Below are 17166 nucleotides of genomic sequence, written 5' to 3' on the forward strand. Positions count from 1 at the left end.
AAGCGTGCTGGGCCCATAACCCAGAGGTCCGTGGATCGAAACCACGCTCTGCTAAATTAATGCAAAATAGCATTTTCTATTTTGATATTAGTTAGTTTGTTCATACTATGATCATGTAAGCAGAGTGGCGCAGTGGAAGCGTGCTGGGTCCATAACCCAGAGGTCCGTGGATTGAAACCACGCTCTGCTCTGATAATGCTAATAGCATTTGCTATTTTGGTATCAGTTAGTTTTTCATATAATGGTGATGTAAGCAGAGTGGCGCAATGGAAGCGTGCTGGGTCCATAACCCAGAGGTCCGTGGATCGAAACCACGCACGGCCCTGATAATGCTAATAGCATTTGCTATTTTGGTATCAGTTAGTTTTTCATATAATGGTGATGTAAGCAGAGTGGCGCAATGGAAGCGTGCTGGGCCCATAACCCAGAGGTCCGTGGATTGAAACCACGCTCTGCTATGTTAATGCAAAGTAGCATTTGCTATTATGGTATCAGTTAGTTTTTCATATAATGGTGATGTAAGCAGAGTGGCGCAGTGGAAGCGTGCTGGGCCCATAACCCAGACGTCCGTGGATCGAAACCACGCTCTGCTAAATTAATGCAAAATAGCATTTGCTATTTTGATATTAGTTAGTTTGTTCATACTATGATCGTGTAAGCAGAGTGGCGCAGTGGAAGCGTGCTGGGCCCATAACCCAGAGGTCCGTGGATTGAAACCACGCTCTGCTATGTTAATGCAAAGTAGCATTTGCTATTATGGTATCAGTTAGTTTTTCATATAATGGTGATGTAAGCAGAGTGGCGCAGTGGAAGCGTGCTGGGCCCATAACCCAGAGGTTTGTGGATTGAAACCACGCTCTGCTATGTTAATGCAAAGTAGCATTTGCTATTATGGTATCAGTTAGTTTTTCATATAATGGTGATGTAAGCAGAGTGGAGCAGTGGAAGTGTGCTGGGCCCATAACCCAGAGGTCCGTGGATCGAAACCACGCTCTGCTCTGATAATGCAAATAGCATTTGCTATTTTGGTATCAGTTAGTTTTTCATATAATGGTGATGTAAGCAGAGTCGCGCAGTGGAAGCGTGCTGGGCCCATAACCCAGAGGTCCGTGGATTGAAACCACGCTCTGCTATGTTAATGCAAAGTAGCATTTGCTATTATGGTATCAGTTAGTTTTTCATATAATGGTGATGTAAGCAGAGTGGAGCAGTGGAAGCGTGCTGGGCCCGTAACCCAGATGTCCGTGGATCGAAACCAGGCTCTGCTATGTTAATGCAAAGTAGCATTTGCTATTTTGGTATCAGTTAGTTTTTCACATAATGGTGATGTAAGCAGAGTGGCGCATTGGAAGCGTGCTGGGCCCATAACCCAGAGGTCCGTGGATCGAAACCACGCTCTGCTATGTTAATGCAAATAGCATTTGCTATTTTGGTATCAGTTAGTTTTTCATGTAATGGTGATGTAAGCAGAGTGGCGCAGTGGAAGCGTGCTTGGCCCATAACCCAGAGGTCCGTGGATCGAAACCACGCTCTGCTAAATTAATGCAAAATAGCATTTGCTATTTTGATATTAGTTAGTTTGTTCATACTATGATCATGTATGCAGAGTGGCGCAGTGGAAGCGTGCTGGGCCCATAACCCAGAGGTCCGTGGATTGAAACCACGCTCTGCTATGTTAATGCAAAGTAGCATTTGCTATTATGGTATCAGTTAGTTTTTCATATAATGGTGATGTAAGCAGAGTGGCGCAGTGGAAGCGTGCTGGGCCCATAACCCAGAGGTTTGTGGATTGAAACCACGCTCTGCTATGTTAATGCAAAGTAGCATTTGCTATTATGGTATCAGTTAGTTTTTCATATAATGGTGATGTAAGCAGAGTGGAGCAGTGGAAGTGTGCTGGGCCCATAACCCAGAGGTCCGTGGATCGAAACCAGGCTCTGCTATGTTAATGCAAAGTAGCATTTGCTATTTTGATATTAGTTAGTTTGTTCATACTATGATCATGTAAGCAGAGTGGCACAGTGGAAGCGTGCTGGGCCCATAACCCAGAGGTCCGTGGATTGAAACCACGCTCTGCTATGTTAATGCAAAGTAGCATTTGCTATTATGGTATCAGTTAGTTTTTCATATAATGGTGATGTAAGCAGAGTGGAGCAGTGGAAGCGTGCTGGGCCCGTAACCCAGAAGTCCGTGGATCGAAACCAGGCTCTGCTATGTTAATGCAGAGTAGCATTTGCTATTTTGGTATCAGTTAGTTTTTCACATAATGGTGATGTAAGCAGAGTGGCGCAGTGGAAGCGTGCTGGGCCCATAACCCAGAGGTCCGTGGATCGAAACCACGCTCTGCTATGTTAATGCAAATAGCATTTGCTATTTTGGTATCAGTTAGTTTTTCATGTAATGGTGATGTGAGCAGAGTGGCGCAGTGGAAGCGTGCTTGGCCCATAACCCAGAGGTCCGTGGATCGAAACCACGCTCTGCTAAATTAATGCAAAATAGCATTTTCTATTTTGATATTAGTTAGTTTGTTCATACTATGATCATGTAAGCAGAGTGGCGCAGTGGAAGCGTGCTGGGCCCATAACCCAGAGGTCCGTGGATTGAAACCACGCTCTGCTATGTTAATGCAAAGTAGCATTTGCTATTATGGTATCAGTTAGTTTTTCATATAATGGTGATGTAAGCAGAGTGGCGCAGTGGAAGCGTGCTGGGCCCATAACCCAGAGGTTTGTGGATTGAAACCACGCTCTGCTATGTTAATGCAAATTAGCATTTGCTATTATGGTATCAGTTAGTTTTTCATATAATGGTGATGTAAGCAGAGTGGAGCAGTGGAAGCGTGCTGGGCCCATAACCCAGAGGTCCGTGGATCGAAACCACGCTCTGCTCTGATAATGCAAATAGCATTTGCTATTTTGGTATCAGTTAGTTTTTCATATAATGGTGATGTAAGCAGAGTGGCGCAGTGGAAGCGTGCTGGGCCCATAACCCAGAGGTCCGTGGATTGAAACCACGCTCTGCTAAATTAATGCACAATAGCAATTGCTATTTTGATATAAGTTAGTTTGTTCATACCATGATCATGTAAGCAGAGTGGCGCAGTAGAAGCGTGCTGGGCCCATAACCCAGAGGTCCGTGGTTCAAAACCACGCTCTGCTATGTTGATGCAAAGTAGCATTTGCAATTTTGGTATCAGTTAGTTTTTCATATAACGGTGATGTAAGCAGAGTGGAGCAGTGGAAGCGTGCTGGGCCCATAACCCAGAAGTCCGTGGATCGAAACCAGGCTCTGCTATGTTAATGCAAAGTAGCATTTGCTATTTTGATATTTGTTAGTTTGTTCATACTATGATCATGTAAGCAGAGTGGCGCAGTGGAAGCGTGCTGGGTCCATAACCCAGAGGTCCGTGGATTGAAACCACGCTCTGCTATGTTAATGCAAAGTAGCATTTGCTATTTTGGTATCAGTTAGTTTTTCACATAATGGTGATGTAAGCAGAGTGGCGCAGTGGAAGCGTGCTGGGCCCATAACCCAGAGGTCCGTGGATCGAAACCACGCTCTGCTATGTTAATGCAAATAGCATTTGCTATTTTGGTATCAGTTAGTTTTTCATGTAATGGTGATGTGAGCAGAGTGGCGCAGTGGAAGCGTGCTTGGCCCATAACCCAGAGGTCCGTGGATCGAAACCACGCTCTGCTAAATTAATGCAAAATAGCATTTTCTATTTTGATATTAGTTAGTTTGTTCATACTATGATCATGTAAGCAGAGTGGCGCAGTGGAAGCGTGCTGGGCCCATAACCCAGAGGTCCGTGGATTGAAACCACGCTCTGCTATGTTAATGCAAAGTAGCATTTGCTATTATGGTATCAGTTAGTTTTTCATATAATGGTGATGTAAGCAGAGTGGCGCAGTGGAAGCGTGCTGGGCCCATAACCCAGAGGTTTGTGGATTGAAACCACGCTCTGCTATGTTAATGCAAAGTAGCATTTGCTATTATGGTATCAGTTAGTTTTTCATATAATGGTGATGTAAGCAGAGTGGAGCAGTGGAAGCGTGCTGGGCCCATAACCCAGAGGTCCGTGGATCGAAACCACGCTCTGCTCTGATAATGCAAATAGCATTTGCTATTTTGGTATCAGTTAGTTTTTCATATAATGGTGATGTAAGCAGAGTGGCGCAGTGGAAGCGTGCTGGGCCCATAACCCAGAGGTCCGTGGATTGAAACCACGCTCTGCTAAATTAATGCACAATAGCAATTGCTATTTTGATATAAGTTAGTTTGTTCATACCATGATCATGTAAGCAGAGTGGCGCAGTAGAAGCATGCTGGGCCCATAACCCAGAGGTCCGTGGTTCAAAACCACGCTCTGCTATGTTGATGCAAAGTAGCATTTGCAATTTTGGTATCAGTTAGTTTTTCATATAACGGTGATGTAAGCAGAGTGGAGCAGTGGAAGCGTGCTGGGCCCATAACCCAGAAGTCCGTGGATCGAAACCAGGCTCTGCTATGTTAATGCAAAGTAGCATTTGCTATTTTGATATTTGTTAGTTTGTTCATACTATGATCATGTAAGCAGAGTGGCGCAGTGGAAGCGTGCTGGGTCCATAACCCAGAGGTCCGTGGATTGAAACCACGCTCTGCTATGTTAATGCAAAGTAGCATTTGCTATTATGGTATCAGTTCGTTTTTCATATAATGGTGATGTAAGCAAAGTGGCGCAGTGGAAGCGTGCTGGGCCCATAACCCAGAGGTCCGTGGATCAAAACCACGCTCTGCTATATTGATGCAAAGTAGCATTTGCAATTTTGGTATCAGTTAGTTTTTCATATAATGGTGATGTAAGCAGAGTGGCGCAGTGGAAGCGTGCTGGGCCCATAACCCAGAGGTTTGTGGATTGAAACCACGCTCTGCTATGTTAATGCAAAGTAGCATTTGCTATTATGGTATCAGTTAGTTTTTCATATAATGGTGATGTAAGCAGAGTGGAGCAGTGGAAGCGTGCTGGGCCCATAACCCAGAGGTCCGTGGATCGAAACCACGCTCTGCTATGTTAATGCAAAGAAGCATTTGCTATTTTGGTATCAGTTAGTTTTTCACATAATGGTGATGTAAGCAGAGTGGCGCAGTGGAAGCGTGCTGGGCCCATAACCCAGAGGTCCGTGGATTGAAACCACGCTCTGCTATGTTAATGCAAAGTAGCATTTGCTATTATGGTATCAGTTAGTTTTTCATATAATGGTAATGTAAGCAGAGTGGCGCAGTGGAAGCGTGCTGGGCCCATAACCCAGAGGTTTGTGGATTGAAACCACGCTCTGCTATGTTAATGCAAAGTAGCATTTGCTATTATGGTATCAGTTAGTTTTTCATATAATGGTGATGTAAGCAGAGTGGAGCAGTGGAAGCGTGCTGGGCCCATAACCCAGAGGTCCGTGGATCGAAACCACGCTCTGCTATGTTAATGCAAAGAAGCATTTGCTATTTTGGTATCAGTTAGTTTTTCACATAATGGTGATGTAAGCAGAGTGGCGCAGTGGAAGCGTGCTGGGCCCATAACCCAGAGGTCCGTGGATTGAAACCACGCTCTGCTATGTTAATGCAAAGTAGCATTTGCTATTATGGTATCAGTTAGTTTTTCATATAATGGTGATGAAAGCAGAGTGGAGCAGTGGAAGCGTGCTGGGCCCATAACCCAGAAGTCCGTGGATCGAAACCACGCTCTGCTCTGATAATGCAAATAGCATTTGCTATTTTGGTATCAGTTAGTTTTTCATATAATGGTGATGTAAGCAGAGTGGAGCAGTGGAAGCGTGCTGGGCCCATAACCCAGTGGTCCGTGGATCGAAACCACGCTCTGCTCTGATAATGCAAATAGCATTTGCTATTTTGGTATCAGTTAGTTTTTCATATAATGGTGATGTAAGCAGAGTGGCGCAGTGGAAGCGTGCTGGGCCCATAACCCAGAGGTCCGTGGATTGAAACCACGCTCTGCTAAATTAATGCACAATAGCAATTGCTATTTTGATATAAGTTAGTTTGTTCATACCATGATCATGTAAGCAGAGTGGCGCAGTAGAAGCGTGCTGGGCCCATAACCCAGAGGTCCGTGGTTCAAAACCATGCTCTGCTATGTTGATGCAAAGTAGCATTTGCAATTTTGGTATCAGTTAGTTTTTCATATAACGGTGATGTAAGCAGAGTGGAGCAGTGGAAGCGTGCTGGGCCCATAACCCAGAAGTCCGTGGATCGAAACCACGCTCTGCTCTGATAATGCAAATAGCATTTGCTATTTTGGTATCAGTTAGTTTTTCATATAATGGTGATGTAAGCAGAGTGGAGCAGTGGAAGCGTGCTGGGCCCATAACCCAGAGGTCCGTGGATCGAAACCACGCTCTGCTCTGATAATGCAAATAGCATTTGCTATTTTGGTATCAGTTAGTTTTTCATATAATGGTGATGTAAGCAGAGTGGCGCAGTGGAAGCGTGCTGGGCCCATAACCCAGAGGTCCGTGGATTGAAACCACGCTCTGCTAAATTAATGCACAATAGCAATTGCTATTTTGATATAAGTTAGTTTGTTCATACCATGATCATGTAAGCAGAGTGGAGCAGTGGAAGCGTGCTGGGCCCATAACCCAGAAGTCCGTGGATCGAAACCAGGCTCTGCTATGTTAATGCAAAGTAGCATTTGCTATTTTGATATTTGTTAGTTTGTTCATACTATGATCATGTAAGCAGAGTGGCGCAGTGGAAGCGTGCTGGGTCCATAACCCAGAGGTCCGTGGATTGAAACCACGCTCTGCTATGTTAATGCAAAGTAGCATTTGCTATTATGGTATCAGTTAGTTTTTCATATAATGGTGATGTAAGCAGAGTGGCGCAGTGGAAGCGTGCTGGGCCCATAACCCAGAGGTTTGTGGATTGAAACCACGCTCTGCTATGTTAATGCAAAGTAGCATTTGCTATTATGGTATCAGTTAGTTTTTCATATAATGGTGATGTAAGCAGAGTGGAGCAGTGGAAGCGTGCTGGGCCCATAACCCAGAGGTCCGTGGATCGAAACCACGCTCTGCTCTGATAATGCAAATAGCATTTGCTATTTTGGTATCAGTTAGTTTTTCATATAATGGTGATGTAAGCAGAGTGGCGCAGTGGAAGCGTGCTGGGCCCATAACCCAGAGGTCCGTGGATTGAAACCACGCTCTGCTAAATTAATGCACAATAGCACTTGCTATTTTGATATAAGTTAGTTTGTTCATACCATGATCATGTAAGCAGAGTGGCGCAGTAGAAGCGTGCTGGGCCCATAACCCAGAGGTCCGTGGATCAAAACCACGCTCTGCTATATTGATGCAAAGTAGCATTTGCAATTTTGGTATCAGTTAGTTTTTCATATATAGGTGATGTAAGCAGAGTGGAGCAGTGGAAGCGTGCTGGGCCCATAACCCAGAAGTCCGTGGATCGAAACCACGCTCTGCTATGTTAATGCAAAGTAGCATTTGCTATTATGGTATCAGTTAGTTTTTCATATAATGGTGATGTAAGCAGAGTGGCGCAGTGGAAGCGTGCTGGGCCCATAACCCAGAGGTTTGTGGATTGAAACCACGCTCTGCTATGTTAATGCAAAGTAGCATTTGCTATTATGGTATCAGTTAGTTTTTGATATAATGGTGATGTAAGCAGAGTGGAGCAGTGGAAGCGTGCTGGGCCCATAACCCAGAGGTCCGTGGATCGAAACCACGCTCTGCTATGTTAATGCAAAGAAGCATTTGCTATTTTGGTATCAGTTAGTTTTTCACATAATGGTGATGTAAGCAGAGTGGCGCAGTGGAAGCGTGCTGGGCCCATAACCCAGAGGTCCGTGGATTGAAACCACGCTCTGCTATGTTAATGCAAAGTAGCATTTGCTATTATGGTATCAGTTAGTTTTTCATATAATGGTGATGTAAGCAGAGTGGCGCAGTGGAAGCGTGCTGGGCCCATAACCCAGAGGTTTGTGGATTGAAACCACGCTCTGCTATGTTAATGCAAAGTAGCATTTGCTATTATGGTATCAGTTAGTTTTTCATATAATGGTGATGTAAGCAGAGTGGAGCAGTGGAAGCGTGCTGGGCCCATAACCCAGAGGTCCGTGGATCGAAACCACGCTCTGCTCTGATAATGCAAATAGCATTTGCTATTTTGGTATCAGTTAGTTTTTCATATAATGGTGATGTAAGCAGAGTGGCGCAGTGGAAGCGTGCTGGGCCCATAACCCAGAGGTCCGTGGATTGAAACCACGCTCTGCTAAATTAATGCACAATAGCACTTGCTATTTTGATATAAGTTAGTTTGTTCATACCATGATCATGTAAGCAGAGTGGCGCAGTAGAAGCGTGCTGGGCCCATAACCCAGAGGTCCGTGGATCAAAACCACGCTCTGCTATATTGATGCAAAGTAGCATTTGCAATTTTGGTATCAGTTAGTTTTTCATATAAAGGTGATGTAAGCAGAGTGGAGCAGTGGAAGCGTGCTAGGCCCATAACCCAGAAGTCCGTGGATCGAAACCACGCTCTGCTATGTTAATGCAAAGTAGCATTTGCTATTATGGTATCAGTTAGTTTTTCATATAATGGTGATGTAAGCAGAGTGGCGCAGTGGAAGCGTGCTGGGCCCATAACCCAGAGGTTTGTGGATTGAAACCACGCTCTGCTATGTTAATGCAAAGTAGCATTTGCTATTATGGTATCAGTTAGTTTTTGATATAATGGTGATGTAAGCAGAGTGGAGCAGTGGAAGCGTGCTGGGCCCATAACCCAGAGGTCCGTGGATCGAAACCACGCTCTGCTATGTTAATGCAAAGAAGCATTTGCTATTTTGGTATCAGTTAGTTTTTCACATAATGGTGATGTAAGCAGAGTGGCGCAGTGGAAGCGTGCTGGGCCCATAACCCAGAGGTCCGTGGATTGAAACCACGCTCTGCTATGTTAATGCAAAGTAGCATTTGCTATTATGGTATCAGTTAGTTTTTCATATAATGGTGATGAAAGCAGAGTGGAGCAGTGGAAGCGTGCTGGGCCCATAACCCAGAAGTCCGTGGATCGAAACCACGCTCTGCTCTGATAATGCAAATAGCATTTGCTATTTTGGTATCAGTTAGTTTTTCATATAATGGTGATGTAAGCAGAGTGGCGCAGTGGAAGCGTGCTGGGCCCATAACCCAGAGGTCCGTGGATTGAAACCACGCTCTGCTAAATTAATGCACAATAGCACTTGCTATTTTGATATAAGTTAGATTGTTCATACCATGATCATGTAAGCAGAGTGGCGCAGTGGAAGCGTGCTGGGCCCATTACCCAGAGGTCCGTGGATCAAAACCACGCTCTGCTACGTTGATGCAAAGTAGCATTTGCAATTTTGGTATCAGTTAGTTTTTCATATAATGGTGATGTAAGCAGAGTGGAGCAGTGGAAGCGTGCTGGGCCCATAACCCAGAGGTCCGTGGATCGAAACCACGCTCTGCTATGTATGCAACGTAGCATTTGCTATTTTGGTATCAGTTAGTTTTTCATATAATGGTGATGTAAGGAGAGTGGCGCAGTGGAAGCGTGCTGGGCCCATAACCCAGAGGTCCGTGGATTGAAACCACGCTCTGCTATGTTAATGCAAAGTAGCATTTGCTATTATGGTATCAGTTAGTTTTTCATATAATGGTGATGTAAGCAGAGTGGAGCAGTGGAAGCGTGCTGGGCCCATAACCGAGAAGTCCGTGGATCGAAACCAGGCTCTGCTATGTTAATGCAAAGTAGCATTTGCTATTTTGGTATCAGTTAGTTTTTCACATAATGGTGATGTAAGCAGAGTGGCGCAGTGGAAGCGTGCTGGGCCCATAACCCAGAGGTCCGTGGATCGAAACCACGCTCTGCTAAATTAATGCAAAATAGCTTTTGCTATTTTGATAATAGTTAGTTTGTTCATACTATGATCATGTAAGCAGAGTAGCGCAGTGGAAGCGTGCTGGGCCCATAACCCAGAGGTCCGTGGATTGAAACCACGCTCTGCTATGTTAATGCAAAGTAGCATTTGCTATTATGGTATCAGTTAGTTTTTCATATAATGGTGATGTAAGCAGAGTGGCGCAGTGGAAGCGTGCTGGGCCCATAACCCAGAGGTTTGTGGATTGAAACCACGCTCTGCTATGTTAATGCAAAGTAGCATTTGCTATTATGGTATCAGTTAGTTTTTCATATAATGGTGTTGTAAGCAGAGTGGAGCAGTGGAAGCGTGCTGGGCCCATAACCCAGAGGTCCGTGGATCGAAACCACGCTCTGCTATGTTAATGCAAAGTAGCATTTGCTATTTTGGTATCAGTTAGTTTTTCACATAAATGTGATGTAAGCAGAGTGGCGCAGTGGAAGCGTGCTGGGCCCATAACCCAGAGGTCCGTGGATCGAAACCACGCTCTGCTATGTTAATGCAAAGTAGCATTTGCTATTATGGTATCAGTTAGTTTTTCACATAATGGTGATGTAAGCAGAGTGGCGCAGTGGAAGCGTGCTGGGCCCATAACCTAGAGGTCCGTGGATCGAAACCATGCTCTGCTATGTTAATGCAAATAGCATTTGCTATTTTGGTATCAGTTAGTTTTTCATATAATGGTGATGTAAGCAGAGTGGCGCAGTGGAAGCGTGCTGGGCCCATAACCCAGAGGTCCGTGGATCGAAACCACGCTCTGCTATGTATGCAACGTAGCATTTGCTATTTTGGTATCAGTTAGTTTTTCATATAATGGTGATGTAAGCAGAGTGGCGCAGTGGAAGCGTGCTGGGCCCATAACCCAGAGGTCCGTGGATTGAAACCACGCTCTGTATGTTAATGCATAATAGCATTTGCTATTATGGTATCAGTTAGTTTTTCATATAAAGGTGATGTAAGCAGAGTGGAGCAGTGGAAGCGTGCTGGGCCCATAACCCAGAAGTCCGTGGATCGAAACCACGCTCTGCTATGTTAATGCAAAGTAGCATTTGCTATTTTGGTATCAGTTAGTTTTTCACATAAAGGTGATGTAAGCAGAGTGGCGCAGTGGAAGCGTGCTGGGCCCATAACCCAGAGGTCCGTGGATCGAAACCACGCTCTGCTATGTTAATGCAAATAGCATTTACTATTTTGGTATCAGTTAGTTTTTCATATAATGGTGATGTAAGCAGAGTGGCGCAGTGGAAGCGTGCTGGGCCCATAACCCAGAGGTCCGTGGATCGAAACCACGCTCTGCTATGTTAATGCAAATAGCATTTGCTATTATGGTATCAGTTAGTTTTTCATATGATGGTGATGTAAGCAGAGTGGCGCAGTGGAAGCGTGCTGGGCCCATAACCCAGAGGTCCGTGGATCGAAACCATGCTCTGCTATGTTAATGCAAATAGCATTTGCTATTTTGGTATCAGTTAGCTTTTCATATAATGGTGATGTAAGCAGAGTGGCGCAGTGGAAGCGTGCTGGGCCCATAACCCAGAGGTCCGTGGATCGAAACCACGCTCTGCTATGTTAATGCAAAGTAGCATTTGCTATTATGGTATCAGTTAGTTTTTCACATAATGGTGATGTAAGCAGAGTGGCGCAGTGGAAGCGTGCTGGGCCCATAACCCAGAGGTCCGTGGATCGAAACCATGCTCTGCTATGTTAATGCAAATAGCATTTGCTATTTTGGTATCAGTTAGTTTTTCATATAATGGTGATGTAAGCAGAGTGGCGCAGTGGAAGCGTGCTGGGCCCATAACCCAGAGGTCCGTGGATCGAAACCACGCTCTGCTATGTATGCAACGTAGCATTTGCTATTTTGGTATCAGTTAGTTTTTCATATAATGGTGATGTAAGCAGAGTGGCGCAGTGGAAGCGTGCTGGGCCCATAACCCAGAGGTCCGTGGATTGAAACCACGCTCTGTATGTTAATGCATAATAGCATTTGCTATTATGGTATCAGTTAGTTTTTCATATAAAGGTGATGTAAGCAGAGTGGAGCAGTGGAAGCGTGCTGGGCCCATAACCCAGAAGTCCGTGGATCGAAACCACGCTCTGCTATGTTAATGCAAAGTAGCATTTGCTATTTTGGTATCAGTTAGTTTTTCACATAAAGGTGATGTAAGCAGAGTGGCGCAGTGGAAGCGTGCTGGGCCCATAACCCAGAGGTCCGTGGATCGAAACCACGCTCTGCTATGTTAATGCAAATAGCATTTACTATTTTGGTATCAGTTAGTTTTTCATATAATGGTGATGTAAGCAGAGTGGCGCAGTGGAAGCGTGCTGGGCCCATAACCCAGAGGTCCGTGGATCGAAACCACGCTCTGCTATGTTAATGCAAATAGCATTTGCTATTTTGGTATCAGTTAGTTTTTCATATAATGGTGATGTAAGCAGAGTGGCGCAGTGGAAGCGTGCTGGGCCCATAACCCAGAGGTCCGTGGATCGAAACCACGCTCTGCTAAATTAATGCAAAATATCATTTGCTATTTTGATATTAGTTAGTTTGTTCATACTATGATCATGTAAGCAGAGTGGCGCAGTGGAAGCGTGCTGGGCCCATAACCCAGAGGTTTGTGGATTGAAACCACGCTCTGCTATGTTAATGCAAAGTAGCATTTGCTATTATGGTATCAGTTAGTTTTTCATATAATGGTGATGTAAGCAGAGTGGAGCAGTGGAAGCGTGCTGGGCCCATAACCCAGAGGTTTGTGGATTGAAACCACGCTCTGCTATGTTAATGCAAACTAGCATTTGCTATTATGGTATCAGTTAGTTTTTCATATAATGGTGATGTAAGCAGAGTGGAGCAGTGGAAGCGTGCTGGGCCCATAACCCAGAGGTCCGTGGATTGAAACCACGCTCTGCTATGTTAATGCAAAGTAGCATTTGCTATTATGGTATCAGTTAGTTTTTCACATAATGGTGATGTAAGCAGAGTGGCGCAGTGGAAGCGTGCTGGGCCCATAACCCAGAGGTCCGTGGATCGAAACCATGCTCTGCTATGTTAATGCAAATAGCATTTGCTATTTTGGTATCAGTTAGTTTTTCAAATAATGGTGATGTAAGCAGAGTGGCGCAGTGGAAGCGTGCTGGGCCCATAACCCAGAGGTCCGTGGATCGAAACCACGCTCTGCTATGTATGCAACGTAGCATTTGCTATTTTGGTATCAGTTAGTTTTTCATATAATGGTGATGTAAGCAGAGTGGCGCAGTGGAAGCGTGCTGGGCCCATAACCCAGAGGTCCGTGGATTGAAACCACGCTCTGTATGTTAATGCAAAGTAGCATTTGCTATTATGGTATCAGTTAGTTTTTCATATAAAGGTGATGTAAGCAGAGTGGAGCAGTGGAAGCGTGCTGGGCCCATAACCCAGAAGTCCGTGGATCGAAACCACGCTCTGCTATGTTAATGCAAAGTAGCATTTGCTATTTTGGTATCAGTTAGTTTTTCACATAAAGGTGATGTAAGCAGAGTGGCGCAGTGGAAGCGTGCTGGGCCCATAACCCAGAGGTCCGTGGATCGAAACCACGCTCTGCTATGTTAATGCAAATAGCATTTACTATTTTGGTATCAGTTAGTTTTTCATATAATGGTGATGTAAGCAGAGTGGCGCAGTGGAAGCGTGCTGGGCCCATAACCCAGAGGTCCGTGGATCGAAACCACGCTCTGCTATGTTAATGCAAATAGCATTTGCTATTATGGTATCAGTTAGTTTTTCATATAATGGTGATGTAAGCAGAGTGGCGGAGTGGAAGCGTGCTGGGCCCATAACCCAGAGGACCGTGGATCGAAACCACGCTCTGCTAAATTAATGCAAAATAGCATTTGCTATTTTGATATTAGTTAGTTTGTTCATACTATGATCATGTAAGCAGAGTGGCGCAGTGGAAGCGTGCTGGGCCCATAACCCAGAGGTCCGTGGATTGAAACCACGCTCTGCTATGTTAATGCAAAGTAGCATTTGCTATTATGGTATCAGTTAGTTTTTCACATAATGGTGATGTAAGCAGAGTGGCGCAGTGGAAGCGTGCTGGGCCCATAACCCAGAGGTCCGTGGATCGAAACCACGCTCTGCTATGTTAATGCAAATAGCATTTGCTATTTTGGTATCAGTTAGTTTTTCATATAATGGTGATGTAAGCAGAGTGGCGCAGTGGAAGCGTGCTGGGCCCATAACCCAGAGGTCCGTGGATTGAAACCACGCTCTGTATGTTAATGCAAAGTAGCATTTGCTATTATGGTATCAGTTAGTTTTTCATATAAAGGTGATGTAAGCAGAGTGGAGCAGTGGAAGCGTGCTGGGCCCATAACCCAGAAGTCCGTGGATCGAAACCACGCTCTGCTATGTTAATGCAAAGTAGCATTTGCTACTTTGGTATCAGTTAGTTTTTCACATAAAGGTGATGTAAGCAGAGTGGCGCAGTGGAAGCGTGCTGGGCCCTTAACCCAGAGGTTCGTGGATCGAAACCACGCTCTGCTATGTTAATGCAAATAGCATTTACTATTTTGGTATCAGTTAGTTTTTCATATAATAGTGATGTAAGCAGAGTGGCGCAGTGGAAGCGTGCTGGGCCCATAACCCAGAGGTCCGTGGATCGAAACCACGCTCTGCTATGTTAATGCAAAGTAGCATTTGCTATTTTGGTATCAGTTAGTTTTTCACATAATGGTGATGTAAGCAGAGTGGCGCAGTGGAAGCGTGCTGGGCCCATAACCCAGAGGTCCGTGGATCAAAACCACGCTCTGCTATGTTAATGCAAAGTAGCATTTGCTATTTTGGTATCAGTTAGTTTTTCATATAAAGGTGATGTAAGCAGAGTGGAGCAGTGGAAGCGTGCTGGGCCCATAACCCAGAGGTCCGTGGATTGAAACCACGCTCTGTTATGTTAATGCAAAGTAGCATTTGCTATTATGGTATCAGTTAGTTTTTCATATAATGGTGATGGAAGCAGAGTGGAGCAGTGGAAGCGTGCTGGGCCCATAACCCAGAAGTCCGTGGATCGAAACCACGCTCTGCTATGTTAATGCAAAGTAGCATTTGCTATTTTGGTATCAGTTAGTTTTTCACATAATGGTGATGTAAGCAGAGTGGCACAGTGGAAGCGTGCTGGGCCCATAACCCAGAGGTCCGTGGATCGAAACCACGCTCTGTATGTTAATGCAAAGTAGCATTTGCTATTATGGTATCAGTTAGTTTTTCATATAAAGGTGATGTAAGCAGAGTGGAGCAGTGGAAGCGTGCTGGGCCCATAACCCAGAAGTCCGTGGATCGAAACCACGCTCTGCTAAATTAATGCAAAATATCATTTGCTATTTTGATATTAGTTAGTTTGTTCATACTATGATCATGTAAGCAGAGTGGCGCAGTGGAAGCGTGCTGGGCCCATAACCCAGAGGTTTGTGGATTGAAACCACGCTCTGCTATGTTAATGCAAAGTAGCATTTGCTATTATGGTATCAGTTAGTTTTTCATATAATGGTGATGTAAGCAGAGTGGAGCAGTGGAAGCGTGCTGGGCCCATAACCCAGAGGTCCGTGGATCGAAACCACGCTCTGCTATGTTAATGCAAAGTAGCATTTGCTATTTTGGTATCAGTTAGTTTTTCACATAAAGGTGATGTAAGCAGAGTGGCGCAGTGGAAGCGTGCTGGGCCCGTAACCCAGAGGTCCGTGGATCGAAACCACGCTCTGCTAAATTAATGCAAAATAGCATTTGCTATTTTGATATTAGTTAGTTTGTTCATACTATGATCGTGTAAGCAGAGTGGCGCAGTGGAAGCGTGCTGGGCCCATAACCCAGAGGTCCGTGGATCGAAACCACGCTCTGCTATGTTAATGCAAATAGCATTTGCTATTTTGGTATCAGTTAGTTTTTCAAATAATGGTGATGTAAGCAGAGTGGCGCAGTGGAAGCGTGCTGGGCCCATAACCCAGAGGTCCGTGGATCGAAACCACGCTCTGCTATGTATGCAACGTAGCATTTGCTATTTTGGTATCAGTTAGTTTTTCATATAATGGTGATGTAAGCAGAGTGGCGCAGTGGAAGCGTGCTGGGCCCATAACCCAGAGGTCCGTGGATTGAAACCACGCTCTGTATGTTAATGCAAAGTAGCATTTGCTATTATGGTATCAGTTAGTTTTTCACATAATGGTGATGTAAGCAGAGTGGCGCAGTGGAAGCGTGCTGGGCCCATAACCCAGAGGTCCGTGGATTGAAACCACGCTCTGCTAAATTAATGCACAATAGCACTTGCTATTTTGATATAAGTTAGTTTGTTCATACCATGATCATGTAAGCAGAGTGGCGCAGTGGAAGCGTGCTGGGCCCATAACCCAGAGGTCCGTGGATCAAAACCACGCTCTGCTATGTTAATGCAAAGTAGCATTTGCTATTTTGGTATCAGTTAGTTTTTCATATAAAGGTGATGTAAGCAGAGTGGCGCAGTGGAAGCGTGCTGGGCCCATAACCCAGAAGTCCGTGGATCGAAACCACGCTCTGCTATGTTAATGCAAAGTAGCATTTGCTATTTTGGTATCAGTTAGTTTTTCACATAATGGTGATGTAAGCAGAGTGGCGCAGTGGAAGCGTGCTGGGCCCATAACCCAGAGGTCCGTGGATCGAAACCACGCTCTGTATGTTAATGCAAAGTAGCATTTGCTATTATGGTATCAGTTAGTTTTTCATATAAAGGTGATGTAAGCAGAGTGGAGCAGTGGAAGCGTGCTGGGCCCATAACCCAGAAGTCCGTGGATCGAAACCACGCTCTGCTAAATTAATGCAAAATATCATTTGCTATTTTGATATTAGTTAGTTTGTTCATACTATGATCATGTAAGCAGAGTGGCGCAGTGGAAGCGTGCTGGGCCCATAACCCAGAGGTTTGTGGATTGAAACCACGCTCTGCTATGTTAATGCAAAGTAGCATTTGCTATTATGGTATCAGTTAGTTTTTCATATAATGGTGATGTAAGCAGAGTGGAGCAGTGGAAGCGTGCTGGGCCCATAACCCAGAGGTTTGTGGATTGAAACCACGCTCTGCTATGTTAATGCAAAGTAGCATTTGCTATTATGGTATCAGTTAGTTTTTCATATAATGGTGATGTAAGCAGAGTGGAGCAGTGGAAGCGTGCTGGGCCCATAACCCAGAGGTCCGTGGATCGAAACC

General features: G+C 44.8%; 2 non-coding genes across 2 annotated transcripts; both read left to right on the top strand.

Moving 5' to 3' along the window:
• The first annotated feature begins 14408 nt into the window (after nucleotides 1-14408).
• On the top strand, nucleotides 14409-14480 carry TRNAK-CUU (transfer RNA lysine (anticodon CUU)). The gene has a single exon. It is a non-coding gene; the product is annotated as a tRNA-Lys (tRNA).
• Nucleotides 14481-15622: 1142 nt separating this feature from the next.
• Nucleotides 15623-15694, top strand: TRNAT-CGU (transfer RNA threonine (anticodon CGU)). Its single transcript has one exon. It is a non-coding gene; the product is annotated as a tRNA-Thr (tRNA).
• The last annotated feature ends 1472 nt before the right edge of the window (nucleotides 15695-17166 follow it).

The sequence above is a fragment of the Phalangium opilio genome, unplaced genomic scaffold (assembly GCF_054372755.1).
Source record: "Phalangium opilio isolate 3A_F unplaced genomic scaffold, DU_Popi_V2 ptg000194l_1, whole genome shotgun sequence".
Lineage (NCBI taxonomy): Eukaryota > Metazoa > Arthropoda > Arachnida > Opiliones > Phalangiidae > Phalangium > Phalangium opilio.